The following is a 16,185-nucleotide window of genomic DNA, read 5'->3' on the forward strand; positions in this document are numbered from 1 at the left end:
GCCCCGGCCCACCCCCCCCGCCGTGTCTGTCCAGGAGGGGCGGGCACCCCAGGGCTTGGGCGGTTTGACTGAGGCAGCAACCCACAGCCTGGGCTGACCTGGAACCACGCCTTCTGGAGGCACTTCTCCACTGGGGCCTCTGGGGAAATGGGTCCCTAAACTCCCTGATGCCACCGAGGAGGCACCTGCAGTCAGAGGAATGGAGAATCCCCCCATGAGCTTCTAGCTCAGCCCCTTCGCCCAGACCAGCCCGTGCTGTCAGCACAGAGCCTGACACGGGGCCCTAAGTCACAGACCGCGAGATCATGACCTGAGCTTGAGCCGAAGTTGGATGCTTAACTGAATGAGCCACCCAGAGGCCACAGGAAGTTTTCGTTTTTAATGCCTGGGCTCCGTGCTGCTGCACAGTCCTGAGGCATGCCTGAGGGGCTCCTGCTCCGGGAACCACCCCAGACAGATGCCCACACACCCTGCATTGCATGCCTTTCCGAAGTCCCTCCTATGCACACAAGCTCCATCTCCAAAGGCGTGAAAGCAAACTTTGGGGAACCACTTTTGGAATCAGACACATGGCTCTACTCCAGAGGCTCAACCCTAAGTCGGGGCTCCCTGGGACTCATCTCTAGGCCTGAATGCAAATCATGCTGGGCCTATATTCTCTTGAGGAGAGGGTTCATCGCTTTCAGCATATTCCCCAAAGGGACTATGTCCCACAAAGGTGAAAGATCACTGATCTGGGGGTGCCCGGGGGGCTTAGGTCATGGATCAGGTCATGATCTCATGGTTCGTGAGTTCAAGCCCTGCATGGGGCTCTGCACTGGCAACGTGGAACCTGCTTGGAATTCTCTCTCTTCCTCTCTCTACCCTTCCCCCACTCCCTCCCTCTCTCTCTCAAAATAAGTAAATGAACTTTAAAAAAAAAAATCACTGATCTGTAGGCAGATCTGTTGGTTTACAGACAGGCTCAGCAGTCTGGCAGTCCTGCCCAAGTACAGACTGATGCCTTGACCTCAGATACGGATGACAAACAAATTAGAAGCTGTTTTCACTGTCTCTGTAATTCATTAAAACTGCTAAACCTGATCTTCTCACAAGAAGCTCCCGGGGCCTGTTTCATCAGCCAGTTTATTACAGAAGCTGGTGACTTCACATCTGCGTTGCAAATAGCTCTTCCGTGTTGACATTTCATTTGGTCTCGAAAGGCCCATAATATTTGGGGTGGGGTTAATGGCTCCCATTCAGAAATCAGCAGATATTCATGGGCTGAAACCATGATAGATGCTCAATAACTATAGTTTGAATGAATGAATAAATGGACAAATGCATTCAAAGACATGTTTTCCACTGCAGAGTAGCCACACATGCAAGTGTTCTAAATAATTATAAAGTTTAAAAGCTTTGCTTTTTTAGGGGCTCCTCGGTGGCTCAGTTGGTTAAGCATCGGGCAGGTCATGATCTCGTGGCTCGTGAGTTCAAGCCCAGTGTTGGGCTCTGTGTTGACAGTTCAGAGCCTGGAGCCTGCTTGGGAATCTCTCTCTTCCTCTCTCCCTGCCCCTCCCCTGTTCACGCTCCCTCCCCTGTTCACGCTCCCTCTGTCTCTCTCAAAAATAAACCTTAAAAAAAAAAAAAACTTTGCTTTTTAAAAGTTAGAGGCCCAAACTCATCATTTATCCATCCATCCAACAAATGTTTTTCAATACCTTAGTTAACTCCTGGCTGACAAGTCCAGGATAATAGGAAGCTGAGACTACGTCATATTCACGTTTAGATCTCTGGCATCTCCTCATATGTATGAAATGCTCAATAAATATTTGTGGGGCCAAAACAGGAATTCTGTGGGTTTTTTTTTTCAAAGAAGTACCAAACATATTCAAGCCAAGAATCTGATTTATGCACCTAGTTCTGAAAACGATTAGCAAAGAGGAAGCCTTTGGGCCTTTGGATACTCATAGCATATAGATGATACTTGAAAATTGGAGCGACCCTGTCATATACTAATCCAACACTTATTTGCTAAGCTGCCACCACTCCACAGGCACCAAGGATATGGAGGTGGGCCTGATCTCTGCCAGACCACATGTACGTTCAACGAAGTTTGATCCATGGAGGGAAAGGGGGGAAGATTAGCCAGCATCACTAAGGGAGGATGTGAAGGGAGGCTGGCCAAGTACACGTCTGCAGTTTCCCAATGGAGCGACGTGTCACTGGGGTTAAAAGATGAAGGGCACTGAGGACCAGGCGACAACGCGCGCCTGGAGGTGTCACAGGACACACCTGGGAATTCTCAAGCTCCGGCCTGGAAAATCTCCATCCACAGCTCTTCAAACACCTGATACCTGGGAGGCCAACACCACCTCCATCCGTGGGTCTATTGAAGTTCTAGAAGTAGTTTGAAAGGAAGAGATGAAACACCTTGATCTGATTCACCTCTACCTGCCTCCACCTTTCTTCTTCAACAATAAGATCCATGGTGAATGCTGAGATGGGGCTCGACCGGGGAATTTTTCTTTGAAGAGGGAAAAACATGTGTGAGACCTGCAGGTAAGAGATGGTGGGGTCCATCCGAGGGACTGAAAGTGGGTCAGTAGGAGGAGGGGGAGACATGGCTGGCAGGCGCAAAGCCTGCACAACTTTTGATCCACATAAGGAATTTGCCCCCAACTCCTAAGAGAAAAGGGGGTTGCCGTTAAGCAGGGACATACTGTCACTCACATTGGTACTTTTGAAATATCGCTCTGGCTGCAGAGATCGCACCAGGAAGCCCTTGCCTGCCGACCCAGGATGGGGGGACCCAAGCTGACAGATGGCAAAAGTGAAAATGTGATGGTTTCAGGAAACATTTAGGAGATAGACTACAAAAAGCTTAATGACTCTTAGAGCATTTATTGAGCTCCTGCTATATGCCAGGCATGAACTCTCTTACTTACTTCCCCCAACAATCTTCCTGGAGTGTTTCTATCATTTTCTCCAGTTTTAAAGAGGTCAAGTAGCACCAAGTGCCCAAGACCACCCAGCTTGTGAACGGCAGAGTTGAGACTCAGCCCAGGCATTCAGGCTCCCATCGTCTACCCTTCCCTCTTAACCATTGCCCCCTACCATCTGGGGGTCTGGCTTGGTCCAGAGGGAGAATGCCACGATGATGCCACTCACTAAGGTAGCAAACAGGAGGACCCGTGAGGCTGGGGGTGAAGGAAGTTAGGAGTTCCATTTTCCGAACACTTGTGAAATGTCCAAATGAAAACAAGCAGTGGGTGTTCCAGGGCTCAGGAGCTACTTTTGGTAGGGCACAGGGCAAATAGATTTTAGAGCTATCAGCAAAGAAGCAGCGATCACACTTCACAGGCTTCCTCTGTGAGGATGATGCCGAGTTTGGGAGCAGATTCAATGTGTTCAGAGTGCAGAGGAAGTGGGGAGATGTCAGTAGTAATGAGCCCTGCTGGTCATGCCCACTAGCCACTCAAAGGGCATGATGTCGGGGCCCAGGGTTCTGAAACCTCAGCCTTTCCAGGCAGCCTTTTGATACCTGCTTCATGCTTCTGCCACAGGAGCTGCTTTTTAAATACTGATTAACTCCTCCTTAAAAAAGTCACGTTTCCACGCTGCCTGCCAAAACGGTAACAGACAGATAATGTACTGTGTCATTAACACATCCCTGTCTATTTAAAAACCTCCAGAGAAGCAAGCAGATGAGCCTTGGAGTTGGCTCAGCAGTAGGGATTATTGCTCGGCTAATTATAAACAGCATTCTCAGAACTCCAGAAGACACTAAGGGGGGCACAGCCCCTGTCTGCCCTAAGAAGCCAGGAGTGATTATTGAAACATATCAACTCAACACTCAGGACGCAGGTAGGTAAGAGGGCATAACTGTGGACTAGAAATAGAACCTCATCCATGAGACAGTGTGCCAGCCAGCCCCCACCCGCCAGCCCCCAGTGATCCTCACCCCCTGGTATGTGTGCCCTTGTGTGGTCCCCTCCCTCCCTGCCTGGCCAGTGGAACACAACAGAAATGTGTGATTTCCAGAGCTAGATGACAAATGGCAGTGCAGATTCCACGTTGGTCTCCTTGATACCATGTAGTGAGGACACTCAAGATGTCCTGTGGAGGTGCCCACATGGTCTGGAATAGAGATCGCCAGCCAACAGCCAGCCGTGAGAGTGAGACACCTCCATGTTGAATATCCCGGCCTCAGTCAAGCTCTCAGATGATGGAGCCCCAGCTGACACTGGACTGGAAACTCACAAGACATCAGAGTCACTTAGTGAAGCAGCTGCCGAATTCCTGCCCTACAGTATCTGTTAGAGGTAATAAATGATTATTGTTGTCCCAAGCTGCTGAGAGTTGGTGTGACTTGTTACATTAACGAATACAGTAAATAAAAGACTGGTTCCAGGGTAGGGAAAGGAATGATATTAACTGATCCCCTCCTATACCTGAGACTAGTATACCTCAGGGACTCACATAGATTATCTCATATAATCCTCATAATACCTCTATGAGGTACATAGCAGCTCCATTTTACAGATGACAAGACCGAGGCACCAAGTATACAAGACTGCAAAACCTGCCTTAGTCCTACAGCTAGGGAATGCAAGCCAGGGCTTGAGCTGAGACCAGTCTGCTTCCAAAGCTTCAGCTTTCTTTTTAATGTTTATTTATGTATTTGAGAGAGAGTGAGCACGAGTGAGGGGAAGGGCAGAGAGAGGGAGAACAAGAGAATCCCGAGCAGACTCTGCACCATTAGTGCCAAGCCCAACATAGGGCTTGATCTCATGAGATCTTGACCAGAGCCAAAACAAGAGTAGGATCACTTAACTGACTCAGCCACCTGGCACCCCCAAAGCTTCAGCATTCAATCACAATGTTCTACCTCCCTGGAAGTAAGCAGACTCAGACTCTGGTTCTAGCTCAGCCTTTAAATAGCTCAGTAATTTGGGGGAATTGTTCACTCTCCCTAGGTTCATTTTCTTTCCTGTAAAATATGAAATTAGGGTCTTTAGCCTCTAAGGTCCCAGAGAGCACTAATATTCTTTGGTCCCGTGGCCCCATCTCACTATGTTTACCTTTCTTCTAGGACAGGTTGTTCTCAAAGACTTCCCTTTGGCTGTGGCTGCCCCCTCCCATCTCCTTATACACTTGATCTTAGCCAAAAGGCTGAGAAGCGATCCCCATCTCCTCATAAAGAGTTAGCTTCAGTTGTTGCCAGAGGGTGTTAGGTTAGCCTTAAGAAGTTCTTGGAAGTTCTGGGAAACTTCAGTTACCAAGAGAACATAGGTAACTTTCTTCCCTGGAGGCTTTTCAAAATAATGTTAATACCTATCTGTCTATAAGCTCTTAGACTGGCTGAACAAATTACAAAGAAATGAAACTAAGTCTGACAGAAACCAGGTGGTGAGATTTTGGCAATTTCTATCTTGCACACAGTAAGTATCTCAAGGAGAATTTGTGGAATGAATCAATGAATAACGGGCCTTTTGTGTCAAGTGGAAATGAGCTATGTGACAGTGGTCAAGTTATTTAACCAGGCTGAGCCTTAATTTCCTTATCTGCAAATGGTAATTAGCCCAAAAAGATTGCAATAATTAGAAAACACAATAATGCATACCAGGCCTTCAGCAGAAAGTCTGGAAGAGAGAATGTACCCAAAAGAGAAGGATGACTACATTGATTTAACAGAAGGACACTTCCTCAGTATCATTGACGGTTGGGATGCAGGTTCCTTCTGTTTCTGTGAACCCTCCAAAAGCACTGGCATCTGTAGAAGGGGAATTTGGGAGGAGAAGGCCATATGGCAGACTCAACAAGCCCTCCCACCACCCTCCAGATGCTTACTATTGCCCTGAGTAGCACCAACCTCCCTGTTGGGTCTCTCCCGCTCTAACCCTCACTTTTGCCACATCCACCCTTGGAATCCACCTGTGCCCCACCACGTGGTACATTTCAATGCCACCACTCCTAGCCCAAGTTTTGAAAAACGATCCACTTCTTCTAGCCCTATTAGGAAACTGACTCCTGATTGGTGGCCACTTCAAGACCTTCCCATCACAAAAGGACTTTCAGCCCCACCAACTGTGTAGTGTAGCAGTCACCTACATACCACTCCCATAGGAACCCCAAGAAGGTACTGCTTGGCCCCCTCTCTCCTGCCTGTCTCCAGATCAAACCCCTACAACCACTGACTCAGTAGGCTGATTCCTATGGCTTTGTCCATACAAAGAATTTTCCAAGACTGTTCAATCCAGTATGGGTGTCTAGAAGGCAGACCCACAAGTGGCACTAATTCCATTCTGACTGAGGATGTCATAAAGGCTTTCTTATCACTCACCCAGCACAGGAAAGTGGGTGTGGGAGAAGGAAAGGGCCCTGGCATTACTGTTATCAAGTGCATGTTGTCCAAAAAGAGATCTGTCAGGCTTCAGCAGGGGCTGTTGATAGGCTAATTCAGTTAAAACCTCTCATTTCATTAAGGGGAGGAGACCATAATTATATCTTGAAGCCCATAAGTAAAGGGCCATAATACTTAAATAAGTGAAGAGGGCTCCAGAGCACTCAATAATAAAATCATGTTAGGACCAGAGAGAAAATATGATCACTGGGCCAGAGATGACCCTTGGTTTTCATTAGTCCTCACTAAGATTGCTGTTGGATATGGTTTGTTTTCCATTCATTTCATCTGGACTCTAAATAAAGAATATGCTATTTCCTTCAATATCCATTCCCTCCAATCAAAAATTGCCATGAACCTCACCCAAGTTAATAATACCAATGATAACAAGATTCTCCTTAGTTAGAAATCTCTTACCTGGGGGTGGTTCAGCTGGTTAAGCATCTGGACTCTTGATTTCAGCTCAGGTCATGATCTCACAGTTCTGTGAGTTCAAGCCCTGCACTAATAGTGCAGAGCCTGCTTGGGATTCTCTCTCTCAGAGAAATATTAGTCCCTGGACCAGAAAATCCCAGGCACCAGAAATGCTTTACAAAGAAAGGCAGATAGCTTTGTTGTGCAGAACATTGCAAAATCTGGATGCTCACACAATGGGACTTTTTCATTTACTTTCAGAACATTTCCATTCATCTTTCCAGGCTTCTCAGCCTTCTTACAAGCAAAAAAAAAAAGTAAATCTCTTAAAATTAATTCCATTTAAACAGTTTAAGACGGGCCTTTTCAAAGTAGAGGATCTGAGTTACAGGAAGACAAATGTGTACCTAGGTATGGGGCAAACACCATTGTCTTTCCCCCCGGAGAGAGGGACTGATTCAGTTCGCCCAGCTTGGAGGGCACAGTCAGGCCCAGATCAAGATATGGGAGAGGGGTACCTGGGTGGCTCAGTCAGTTGAGCGTTTGACTCTTGATTTCAGCTCAGGTCATGATCCCACGGTCGCGGGATCAAACCCCAAGTTGGGCTCCACACTAAACATGGAGTCTGCTTGAGGCTCTCTCTCTCTCTCTTTCATGAGCTCACATACATGCTCTCTTTTTTAAAAGAGAGAGAGAGAGAGAGGTGATGAGCAAGGCTCAAGTCCTAGCCCTGCCTCTTACTAGAGGGATGGCCACAGGCAAGTCATCTGTGTGACCCCCTCCCCACACCTGACATATTGTCTCACAGGCAGTAGATGCTCAGTGAATGTTGAACTAAAGTATCTCCAAGTTCATTTCCTATATGTGTGAAGTGGGAATAAATGCTGTTGTGAGGCTGAATCCAATGAGAGCACAGGATAAAATTCTGTAAATGGCAAAGGGTAATACACACTTGAAGGGGTTGACTAGAATCCCATTTTATTTTTACCCCTATTATTACACTCAATTACCACAATGGTTTACACTGGAGATATCTCAAACACAGATTTAATTTATATGCTGACAAGGATGCCCCTTCTGTATGAAGGTCTCTGCCACTAAACTGTGAGTGTCCAGTGTTTTGTGTCTGCTCCCTTATCATGAGGTCTGGCATAGAGTGAGGGCAGAGTATGAAAGGACGAAGGAATAAACGAAGCAAAAGTTAACTGAATTGCTAAGAGAATAAACAAATCTATAAAAACAGGGAGAGATTTAAATACACCTCTCTCAGACATCGATAGAATAAGCAGGCAAAAATCAGTAAGGATATAGAAACTTTGAACAACATGTTTAACAAACCAAACCTAATTGACATATTTAGAACACGGCACCCAGCAACTGCAAATTACACATTCTTTTCAGGCACACTCAGAACACTTACAAAAATTAACCATATGCTGAGCCATAAAGCAAGTCTCAACACATTTCAAAGGATAGAAATCAAACTGAGTATCTTTAACCATAATGCAATTAAGCCAGACATCAATAACAGAAAGATTACAGGAAGTCTCCATATGTTTAGAAAGAACTATACCATCTAAATAACCAGTGAGGAAATCACAGTAAAAATTAGGAAGCAGTTTAAATAACAGTAAAAAAAAAAAAAATACTGCATATTAGAACTTCTGGGATTCAACTGAAACCACCGCTATATTAGGAAAGATACCATACGATACAATCATATCATACAGTTGCAACTTTTCCCCCTCAAAGGGCCTCTTTGGGTCCAATCTCATGAGCCAGACCCCAGGCCTGCTGAATGGACTCTGGCCACTCGAGAGGGCTGGATCCACCATTTCCTGAATTGTCCATCTTCACTGTCTTAGCGCAGCCCTACAATTCAAGATGAGGTGTCCTCCCAAGCAACATCCTGAGAACACGTGCATGGGAGATACTATTTCACAGTTCTTACAAGTCAAAACATATTTCTACCTTCGTGTTTGACTATTAGTTTGTTGAGGTATAAGACTTTAGGTTTAGAATTCTTTTTCCCTCAGAACCTTGAAGATATGTCTCCACGAACTGCCAACATCCGAGGTCGCTGATGAGAAGGAGATGCCAGGCTGTTTCTTGTTTCCGTGTGAACTTTCTGCTTTTGTTTGCTTCTCTCCTCTCCTTTTGTTTGCTCTTAGGAGCTCCTTCAGTTTTGAGTTTCACGGTGGTAAGTCCAGACTTGAGTCACTTCGCATTGACTGCATTTAGAGTGTGGCGGTTTCCTTCACTACGGAGATGTTACTTCTTGACTCCAGCAATTTGCTTCTATTATTTCTTTGTCAATTTTCTCTCCTCAGTCTTATCTGCTTTCTTTTTGTAGGACTCTACCAGTCAGATATCCAACTTCCTGTCTGGATCTGCCATGTCTCTAACAATAATTCGCATTTTTGTTTGCATGTGTTTGTTTGTTTGTGGAATATGCACCTTGATGCTCGGCGTTCCATATAGGGAGTAAGGGACTCCCTATATGCAATTACTTCCTCCCTTTCAGCCCCACATACCACACCCCCCTCTAAGTTTTCTCCTTCTTTGTAGCCTCTTCTTTCTTCTCCTTCACCAGTCACCACCTTTCCATCTATTTTCCATCTTCCAGAAAGTGTTGAAATCTCTCTCCTAATTGCAGAGAGATTATAACTTCTTTGTGATTTAATATTATTTTAAGGTGTCTTGCAGGAGAGGAGGTAAAGCTACGTATTCAGTCTCCTATCTTTTTTTACTTAATGTTTATATATTTTTGACAGAGAAAGAGAGTGCAAGTAGGGAAAGGGCAAAGAGAGAGGGACTGAGGAGCCAAAGCTGGCTCTGCACTGACAGCAGAGAGCCTGATGTGGGGCTCGAAGTCATGAACCGCGAGATGGTGACCTGAGCTGAAGTCGGATGACTGAGCCACCCAGGCGCCCATCAGTCTCTTATCTTTACTTGGAAGCTCTATTTCTATTTTCTTACCTGTTTGCCCACTATTGCACAGTAAACAAAGCCACCACAAGGGTTTTTTTTTTTCTTTTTCATCTCTAACTTTAGTGCCTAACACAAGCACAGCTAAATATCCTTCCTTTTAATGTTTGCTGATTGAACAGAATTGCTTAGTGCATATTATGCCTGCTCGGTCACCCTAAGATAATTGCCAAGTCCTTAAGGAAAACTATGAAGGCAATAATCTGAGCTTCCAAACTAAAAGTCAAGATAGAATTGCGGACAGATTTCAGTGCATTGATGAGGACCACATAAGTGAATATTTTAAACCTGGATGATCCCAAGAAATCTGGCACTTTGGGTTAACCTGCTGCTCCACTGACTTGCCAGCACCTGATCTGGCATGCTCTAACCTACAAGAAACCCTGTTAAAGTTGCATTTCTGGATGATAAATGAAGTTAGGAGAAATGTCACTTATGTCAATCCTGAGACTATCAGGCATTTTCCAAGTTGAAAGCAAGAACTTCTTCTCTCAAAGTGAGTAATGGCTCATATTGTCTCAAAGGTTACTGCTTTTATTTTATTTCCATTGATAAAACCTCAAGATTTTGATCAGTGAATTGGAGGTTTCCCATCTTATCAATGATTTAGGATCTGGCTGATAGCTGATGACAGAGTTTAATTCACAGAGGATTGATTTTCTAGGTATTTACAACAAAGCAGCCATTCAACTCCCAGAAAGAATGAGGGCTCATTTTCTTCCATTTGTCTGAGCTGGCCAGTAACCTAGAGGAACCAGAGAGCAGCCCAGATTGAAAGGTCAGGCTGGCAGTGTGTACTCAACTCCAGGAGAAGAGAGGAGGTAAATCTTTGAAAGTCTTGAGATAATAAAAGCTCAGTGAAAATACAAGTAAAGTTGTGTGGGTCAGAATCTGAATCTTCTGGCTGCCAGGATCTCTCGGGTATGGACTGTTTCGTGGTCCAATGGGGAAAGCAAGAGCTTTGGACTTCTACAGATTCAGCTGCCTCTCCTACCAACTCTTTGACCTTGGGGAAGTTTCTTCACCTCCCCTGAGCTTCACTTTCCTTAATTATAAGGTTATTGGAGGAAATTAAATAAGAGAGTGAGTGTTAAAGAACATATCTAGTGCTCCATCCATAGGGCACTCAATAAATGTTAATTCTATCTTTCCCTTTATGTCCATGGAATCTCACTGTGAAACTACTCCCAATGATAGACTGCATTTTGGCAGATCACCCCTCTGCCCCGGTGATCGAAACTGGTACCTCTTGGGGCACTGGGGTGGCTCAGTTGGTTAAGCATCTGACTTTGGCTCAGGTCATGACCTCACGGTTCATGGGTTCAAGCCCCGCTTCGGGCTCTGTGCTGACAACTCAGAGCTTGGAGTCTGCTTTGGATTCTGTGTCTCCCTCTCTCTCTGCCCCTCCCCTGCTCATGCTCCCTCTCTATCTATATCAAAAAAAATAAAAACAAAAAAAATTAAAAAAAGAAACTGGTAACTCTATAGGCAGATTTAACACTGCTTCTCCATTTCAAGACACCTCTCCCACAACTCTTCCTCATTTTTTCTCTCTGTTTTCTCCTTCTTTCTTTCCCTTTTCCCCACCCCTCCCCCACCAAGTCCCATGACGTGTAATAAGAAAGGACATAGAAAGCAGGCACAGTGTGACATCAAGAGTGGGCAGTACAAAGGAAAGGGAGAGAAGAGAAAGAATGCACGGCCACCTGTCACTCTCACTCAAGGCATACCCATCTCTGTCCTCTAATTCACCTGCCGTGATAGGTTGGTAGTTTCCAACTCTGTTTCCATCTCAGATGTCTCTAGAATGCATACCCACCAGCCACTCAATGTCTCCACTTCTGTGTTCATATGCTCTTCACGCTCAATACTTTTCACCTGAACCCATCATTCTGCCACCTGCCTGCTCTGCTCACAGCCCGCTTTACCTCCTGGACAGCTGATTTCAGGTAGTAGCACTGCTGTCCGCCCAACCGTCTCAACCAGAAGCCAAGGAGAGAGATATCCTTGACAGTTCCTCTCCATCCACTCCCGCTGGCACCAGCCACCAAACTATGCCTAGTTCGCCTCCTCCAGACTCATCATTCCCAAGTTAAGCGTCCTGTATCTGCTCTCCAAATCTCGTTTTCCCCTCATGATTTCTGTCTCTTTGTACTTTTGTCCTTGTGCTAATATATTTCTTCCACTTGAACTTTTAGGTCACTAATATTGTTTTCAATAGTGATCATCCCCCTCCTGAATTTTTAAATTAAAAAAATCATAGCCATTTTTTGTTTCTGTTGTTCTTTTTTTCTGGTTCCAGAAGGTCTTTTTTTAATGTTGTACAACTCTCCTTAAGTGCTTGTTATTACTTTTAAATTAAGATGGATGTCTATCTCCTCTAGCAGTTTTATTCCATAGGAGTTACCTCTCTCAGTGTTTTACTTGCTATCGTTCTCTGAAGCTGTTGTGAATCCCTGGACTTGTTTCATTTTCCTCTGTGAGCTCTTGGAACCCAGGCCATTGCTTATCGAGGATGGCAATGAGGGGCATCTGGGTGGCTCACTCGGTGAAGTGTCCAACTCTTGGTTTTGGCTCAGGTCATGATCTCGCAGTTTCGTGAGTTTAAAACCCCATGTCAGGCTCTGTGCTGGCAGTGTGGAGCCTGCTTGGGATTCTCTCGCTCCCTTTCTCTCTGCTCCTCCCCCACTCGCACTGTCTCTGTCTCTCTCAAAATAAATAAAATAAACTTTGAAAAAAAAAGGATGACAATAAACTTGGAAGCACTGGAAAGCACAGCAGCCTCTGACACAGGTGACAGTTGCCTCTCACCTGCTGAAAGCTCTGCAGGAAGCATCTGTGCAATCCATCTCCTCAGCAAGAAAGACCACACCTCTCGGGGATGGAAGGACCCAGTCCATGCTTCAGGTCCACCGTGGCTACTTGGTAACTGGCACGCCACCAGGTGCTCTTAGAATCACATGGGGCTGCATCCCTCCTCATCAGGGAAATACAAATCAAAACCACACTGAGATACCACCTCACGCCAGTCAGAGTGGTTAANGCAGTGAATCTCCATGGATCAAGCTCCCTGTAATAACTTTACTGTTTGCCCCATGGCTTTTCCATTATCTCCAGGCTCCTGACATGCACAGAAGTCTGAACATCATTCCAGAACACTATGCCTCCAGCTGGTAGTTGGATTGGAGCTAAGATGGAAAGGCAGTAGAATACTTGCTCCAGCCGCCATCTTCCCAGAATTCCCTCTACCCATCTTCCCTTCATTGTCATGTATCTAGACCAGGCACCATTATCTCTGGCCTGAACTACTGCCTCTAAATCGTTGCCACTCCAACCTTCCTTCAATCTATTCTCCCCATGGCACCCAGGTAGCTCTTTAACAAATAAACAAAATTCCATTCATCTTATTCTTCCACATTAAATCTTTCAATGGCTTCCCAGGGCTCTTGGGATGAAGACACACACCTTTGACATAACCTACTAGGCTCTAAATGATCTGCTTTCTTTTAAACCTATCTATTCATAGGAAAGGGAAGCAGCTCTAGGAAAGGGTCTTTTTCCTAGAAATAGAAACAGTGGCTCTAAAATAAGAATACGTGGGTTCTGGTCCTATTTCCTCTATTAGCCAACTGAGTGTCACTGACCAAACCACTTCATCTCTCTGATCTTTTTCTTCTTCATCTGAAAAGCAGGCGTAAAGTCTACCTCACCTATTTCACAAGGTTTTGTAAGCCTCTAATAAAATATTTGCCAATGTATGATTTGCAAACCACAAAGCAGTATAAAAACTGAGCTCTCTTAATAAATGGTGTGATTTCAGAGAAGCTATAACTTAAAATCTGACTTCTACCAGCTTGTCACTGATGCATATAACTGCCACCGTGAAAGTTGCTCCCTTAGATTCACACAGTATGACTCCAGTAAGCCACCATTAAAATGCACATGATTCAGGAGAAGGAACGGAAAAGGATAAAGCATGGAGTTATTAGCAGTAATTGTTATGCAGTATTCTCAGGTAACTATTGTTCAGTTGGCTAATTCTCTGAAGCTAAGAGACAGGAGAGGTAAGGTTTCATGAGTGAAAGAAGGGATTAAAAAAAAAAGGTATGGATGATACCCAGAGAGGGAGACCCAGGTAAACACAGGACTAGCATTCTTGGCCAGTGCAGTGGCAGGAAGAAGTCCAGCACCTGAGACACCTGAGCGGCTCAGTTGGTTAGGCATCCAACTTTGGCTCAGGTCATGATCTCACAGTTCATGGGTTCAAGCCCCACATCAGGCTCTGTGCTGACAGCTCAGAGCCTGGAGTCTGCTTTGGATTCTGTGTCTCCCTCTCTCTGCCTCTTCCCTGCTCATGCTCTCTCTCTCTCTCTCTCAAAAATAAACACTAAAAAATAATTTTTTAAAAGTCCAGCACCCTTCATCCTGGAGTAGTGCCTGTCTTCCTCTTAATTTTAATTTTGGGAGGTGTTCCTTCCTTTCAGACAATCATCTTCCTCCCCCTAGGACAAAATATTTAATGTATGAAGCACATAAATGAGAAGAAAAAACAATATTGCAACCCCTTGCTTCTCCTCAACCAAGAATGCTGGGTAACATTTTATTCCCATATTTCATTTAATCTAAGACATCATCAATTATAGGACACCATAATTTTATGTAATGCTATGAAAGAAAAATTGTTTCCAGTTTAAACTATGACACGACATCGATTATAAGACTTATCCTGATTTCAGAAATGATGAATGTGAAAAAAATGTACATCTAAAATCTATGAAGTATAACATCTATACATTGATTGGGTCAATATGTCTAGGCTGCTGCCACTGTCTGACATAATGCCATCCATCCACTAGAGTGGGGATTACAATGTGAAAGTTTCCATATAGTCAGAGTAGAAAACATTTCATTGCTACTAAACACTTTATGGAAATGATTATGGTGACAATCATCTTAAGCTTCAGTTTCTCCTGAAGTAAGATGGAAGAAATCCTACATACATAACAGATATGAAGGATTTTTCTAAGTATACAAATGGCTTTATTCCAAGCCATAAGAACAAATTTAGTTCTAACCAGATTTCTGAAATTGAGGGTCAGAGCCCTCCTGTAGACCCAAACTGCCTTCCTAGGATCGCTGAAAGCAATAAGCATCCCAGATCCCATGTGAAATCCCATGTGAATTCCATGTGAAGTGAAGAGGACCCACTTCAACTCATAGGCCCCAGAGACTTCCTCACTAGTTGCCCTGATGCAGGAACTCCCTCATTCCAAGGGACCCCACATACCATAGGGTCATTTAGGTTATCTGGTTTTTGTTAAATAATGACTAGGAGCCCAGCACAAGGTAACATTATTAGGGGGGAAAAAGAAGTTGACCACCCAGATCCTGCTCTACTCTTCATAAAAATCCCAAAATAGAGAATAGATTCTTAGCATATGGTGAGATCAGGTTATCACGGTAATAGGATTCCCATAGTCAACATGGATATGGGGGTAGAGATACATCATTATTTAAGAGAGTTCACCTACAATGCAGGCTCTGGCCCTGGCCTTCCCAGGGCCGGAACTATGGCTTATCAGTGCAATGAGAACAGACTCACATTAAACGGGACCAATGTGTAAAATCAGAATGCAAATTCATTCACTTATAAGAGGAGTTATAACTGCTCCATGGACTTTAATACCCCAGTCCCCATAACCTATGTGAGTTACATATGTGGCAAACCACACCACAGCTGGAGTTATTTGTTAAGCCTGAAATCAGAGGAGAGTAGTAGATGGATAAAATGTGCAATGGCAGCAAGTTAAGATTGCCTCTGGGGCACCTACTTCCATAGCAAGGTCTTACCTCCATGACCAGAAATTCTAAAAATACAGTGGCTGAAGCCCTTTATTACATCTCCACGTTAGACACAGCCTTACTTAATAGGATCAGAATAAGCAAAATTCCATGGCTAAGGCACCTTCTCCTGTAGCTGCTTGGATGGGAACTATTCTTCAACTTCCTCTCATTATTATTCTGAGGCTGCCCAGCCCTCTTCCTTCTTTACATATGGTCCTTATTTCCATTAGGTCTTACTCTGGCCTGAGAGGCATTCCGTCTATCCAAGTCATGCATTTCACCATTCATTCAACAACCACTAACTGAGCAACTACTATGCACCCGAGTTCAAGGCACTATGGTAGGCACTAGGGGAAGAAGAGTGAGCAGGTGTGACAAGTGTTATAATAGAGGCAGTACAGAATGGACTGGTGGCACATAGGAGAGAAGTGGAACAGACTCTGGGATGGAGAGCTGTATCAGAAAGTTGATTGGAGGGTCACCTAGAGAAGGTTGGAGGATCTGTAAGGAAGTGGCAGTGGTATAACTGGGCAAAGAGAGAAGCTGGGCTTTAG

This window comes from Crocuta crocuta, unplaced genomic scaffold, assembly GCF_008692635.1.
Source record: "Crocuta crocuta isolate KB4526 unplaced genomic scaffold, BGI_CrCroc_1.0 scaffold133, whole genome shotgun sequence".
Classification (NCBI taxonomy): Eukaryota; Metazoa; Chordata; class Mammalia; order Carnivora; family Hyaenidae; genus Crocuta; species Crocuta crocuta.